General features: G+C 38.6%; 1 long non-coding RNA gene across 1 annotated transcript; it reads left to right on the forward strand.

Annotated features, from left to right (window-relative positions):
* Window positions 1-3075: 3075 nt before the first annotated feature.
* LOC147496668 (uncharacterized) lies at window positions 3076-3722 on the forward strand. The gene is made up of 3 exons (XR_015195030.1): window positions 3076-3337; window positions 3419-3577; window positions 3661-3722. It is a non-coding gene; the product is annotated as an uncharacterized LOC147496668 (long non-coding RNA).
* The last annotated feature ends 1033 nt before the right edge of the window (window positions 3723-4755 follow it).

A 4755-nucleotide genomic window follows, 5' to 3' on the forward strand; every position in this document is an offset into this window, starting at 1 on the left:
AATATTAATAGTTAAATTAGTAAGTGTTTCGACCAAATATGATCAAAACACCAAGTGTTGATGAAAAAGACGAAGAACGTAGAAAAGTAATTAGAAAAATGATGGTGATCGGGGGAATGATGAGATTGTACCTTGCGGTTGCCTACGTACCCAAATTATCAGTGTGATCAATTCTCAAGAACGTAGTTCTGAATGAAAAATAGTTTGGTATTTATATAGGTAGAGTAGAGAGTCCTTGTAGCTCAAGTAATCTTGTAGCTTGAGTAATTGTGATATACTATAACTTTCAACTGATAATTATCTCTTTGATAAGAAACGAATCTGGACATAAATCAACGTACATTAGTGCCAAGCCATGTGGCTAAGGTTCAACCTTAGCCACATGAGTTAATGGGCCTGTACATTGATCCATGATATTGCGAATTAGGCTTTAGCCCTGTCGATTAAACGAATAAAGTGGAGACTCCTACCAATGGGCGTTTGCCCGCGTAGGTGGGGGTCGAACATCACCCTCTTTTGGCATGCGAACAAAGTTCATATGGCAAAGAAGAAAGAAAAATGAGCGGAATGTATAACGAAGTGTCGTGCGAAAAGAAATAATTGGAAAATTGATTGTCGAAAAAAAAATCGTGAATTAGCGGTAACGAAATAATGTCAAACTAACGTATACGGGACGCAATGTAGTTAAATAAAATATGGCCGAAAATGCACAGAAAAAAAAAATAAAATAAAATATGCACAGAAATAAACTTGCAAAAAAAAAATCGATTGGCGAAAACTGTACCGAACGCGTCACGTAATAATACGAAATTTGAATTCGACGATGCGTGCCAACGGAATAGCGATACTTGGATTATACCGTTAAAAATTAAACGTAGGGGCATTTTAGTAATAATAATAATAAAAGGTAGTTAAATATGAATTGGACTCAAAGTGTTCGGATGAGATAAGAATTGAGAGTATAGATAAAGTTGGAGTTGGAGAAGGATCCCACTAGCACTGGAAAACCCGCTCGTAATCCTATATAAGTGCTGGGGCCGCATATCCCAATCCACAAAAAACACTTTACTCTCATCCAAACAGAACAGACGTAGGCAAGAGAAGTTTTGAAGCTTGTTCCGTCTTTGCTTTGACTAGCCAAGTATGTTCTCTCACCATCAGCTCTTCTGCATCGATTTTTCCCTCGCGAATACCGCAAAAGTTGATTAAAAATTCAATAACGTTAAGCTTTTTGGTCTATCATCTGTGGATATTTCGGATTAATATCTGGCGATTCCTGCTCACACTACTTTTGGACTACTACTGTTGTTCTATGTTGTCGTTGTGAAATCCATTAATAACTAAAATAACTGTGTGTACCTGGTCATCGTTGTATACGTGTATCGCTGATCATTACCTTTCTATCACTAAGGAAAACATCCAACTTCCTGATCTCAGTGACACGTATAGTTTGGTGAACATCTTCTTCTCGTTTTCTTCAACTATGCAAAAGAATATGATGAAGTAAGTATGGCAGTTTGGTTTTTGTGTGAAAAGAAGGGTGGTTTCGGATTAATATCAAGAAAAGACACAAGTTTGTAAAATCTTATAGCACGCCAGTTTCTCACGATGGTGTTTTCTATCCAAATGCGGCTGAAGAGGAATCTCGATCAACACTTCATACAAGCTCTGTTAGGAGTTTCATTGTGGAGGGTGCTGGTGATATCTTATCATTCTTTGTCGGTCATGAAGGTAAGCTAGTTCGGGCTCTCTTCACGAGCTGCTGTAGAGATGAAGGCGCCTGTATACAAAGATTTAAAACCGATAGTAACAAAACATGATATGGTGCAGCGCCCTCTAAGGAGGGGCACCATACCTGTGTCCCATTTATTTGGCCTGGTTCACCATTGTAGACTTAGTGAACCCGGTTTTTAAGCTATCTGACCCTTTTTTTTTTTTTTTTTTTTTTTTTCAGGTAGAAACTACCGTACTATACAAGCGAAAAATACTCGAGAAGAAAACTCGATGACGATCGCAGACTTGGTGAGGTGGAAAGAAGGTGATGATACTGGCTGACTACACGAAACCGCGTCGATGGTCGCTTTAAGGAAATACAGAAAATACTAGGACTCGAGAAATTCGAGATGGAAGAAGTGTACGAATTTGAAACGAAAGTCGAAGAAGATGAAGTAGTAATGGCTTACACACAATTAAATTGCAGGAATACAATTCTGTTGAACAAAGAAATTTCGCAATTATTGGAGTGGTGGCAAATTGCACCGGGACAACTACCAATATCGTTCTGGTTAATCTTTACGAGAGCGCACCATTTGCAAAATGAATTTAACAGAAGGTTTGGGGCTCAAGAAATCTTTGCGTTGATACGACCGAAAGCCATACTGACGAAAGGGTACATAAAATTTGAAGTTGAATTCAAGGATTCAAACAGAACTTTTAAAGGGTTCCCAAAAGTATACACCGGATGGGATAGATTTATGTACCGCTTGCGAGGGAAGTGGAATCCGACAGAGTTTAAAGTGCCGAACAAATTTCGAGGTAAGCCAAAACATAAGTATTGAAAATTGTACTACGAGTAAACTGTTGACTAACACGAGTTATTTTGTGTCTAACAGAAAATGCAAGTACACTACCAGACATTGAATTGGACAAGGAAGTGGAGAACAACCTTCGTTTCTTCTTTCATGAATGTTCTGACGAAAAATTGGTAGATCTGAGCTATTTCGATGATATTGTTGATTTCCAACACTATGGGGGTATTGAGCAACAGCTCGATAGGTCCAAGGAGACACATAGTGAAATGGCAAAGAAGAATAAGATTCTCAGAAATGCAATATTTGGCAGTGATAGCGATAGTGAAAAAGAAGATGGAACGGAATTAACACAGCGAGAATTAGTGCTGAGCTTGCCAAACACAAATAGCGAATTGTACAAAAGAAGATGTTCCACAAGAAAACGGGCAAACGGAGACCAAGAGAGACCACCAACGTTACAATGTATGATGGCTTGAGGGACGAGACTACAATGCACAAAACAGCCCAGATGAAATAAAGTACATTCTCAACACAAAGAGGAAAAGGTATGTACCGTAGAAAACATATATATGTAAAAGTGTGGGGAGATGTAATCTCTCGCTCTGGTTTGGTATATACAGGAAAAGAATGGTGGGGAAAAGAACGAAACCGTGATACCTACAAAAGATAGTGCAGCGAAGAACACAAAGTCGGTGAAAGAAAACAAACGGCAAAACAAAATGCAGGAGCAAAGAATCCAACCATCACTGGCAAGTACTGTCCGGGGTAATACTACTCATGGAGGAAAACCACAGAATCTGTTAACAGTAAGTGGACCGTTGACTTTTACTATTACGTTAGGATGGTAAAGAAATTTATGTCCAACACTAAACCGATGAAATTGGTAGATGAAGCAAAGATGTTCAAGTCTGGACGACGAAGCGAAGGTATCGCCAGAGACCACGCCAATGGAGGGGCTCAAAAAATATCAAAACTGTGACCAGAATACGGAGAACATCGGAGAATATGACAGAGCAGTGTCAATGATTTTCGATACTATGAACCAGGTATGAAAGTATTTTTTTATCAGTTATTGCAAACTTGTGTTTAAGTCTGAAAAATTGATGAAAACAAATATTTTTCGTCGCAGGTTAAAACGGCGGTAGTACGGGCCAAAGAAATTCATGAAAAAGTTGCGAAGAAAAGTATCATCTCGAATGAAGTCAATGCCATAGAAGAAATAGAGAATGTGAAAATACTCAACCGAAAATTGGAAGAGGCAAACAAAGCGTTAAGTGGAACCAACAGAGAGTTAGAAAACGAAAACAAAAACTTAACCGAGCGGACGGAAGAAGCCGAGCAGAGATCGTACGAAGACTTTGGGAAAGCCTGTGAGATAATGGAAGAACACAAACACTTAAAAGCATATGTGATAGAATTAAAGGCACTCGTGGCGACCAAAGATCAGGAACTTAAACGTGCGCAAAAAGAGGCAGAGAAAAATAACAAGCGAATGACAGATTTAAACGAGCGGCTCGGCCAAGATCACGTGCAAATGGCACATTGTGAATCGTCCGTAAGACAATTGACAGAGACTTTAATAGAAATGGGAGATGAACTAGAACGTGAGAAGATGAATTACAAAGATTTGTATGAGTTGTATATGCGAAAAGTTTGTAAGGAACCATTGGATTTGCCCAAACCAATGATCATGTGATTTTGCGTTTGTAATACCATAGAGCTAAAAATTCTTTTTGAATAAATAAAGTATGTGTTGGCAATTGAATATCATTGTGATGTCAGATACCATACCTGTGGAAAACTGACAATGTTGTTGAATTATATAGATGACAGGAAATAGAATGAAACGCCCCCAATGCTAACTTTAAGCTTGCAAAATTAGATTGAAGCGAAAAAATGCTCCGATGCAGAACTGCCGAAACGAAACGGGGTAACGTCATCAGATGTTAACATAGTGTGAGTAACCGACTAAGCGAGCATAAAATCGTTCAATTTAGACTAACGAAATTAAATGTGGTACGTTCGTCAGATTTTGTCGTAGCGATAATACGACTAAGCGAGCGTAACAGCGTTCAACTTAGACTCTCGAAATTAAACGTGGTAATTTTGCCAGATTTTATCGGAGCGATAGTAACGATTAAGCGAGCGTAAAAGCGTTCAACTTAGATTGACGAAATTAAACGTGGTAATTTTGCCATTTTTTGTCGGAGCGATATTAACGACT

This window comes from Coptis chinensis, chromosome 5, assembly GCF_015680905.1.
Source record: "Coptis chinensis isolate HL-2020 chromosome 5, ASM1568090v1, whole genome shotgun sequence".
In the NCBI taxonomy this organism is placed as follows: Eukaryota; Viridiplantae; Streptophyta; class Magnoliopsida; order Ranunculales; family Ranunculaceae; genus Coptis; species Coptis chinensis.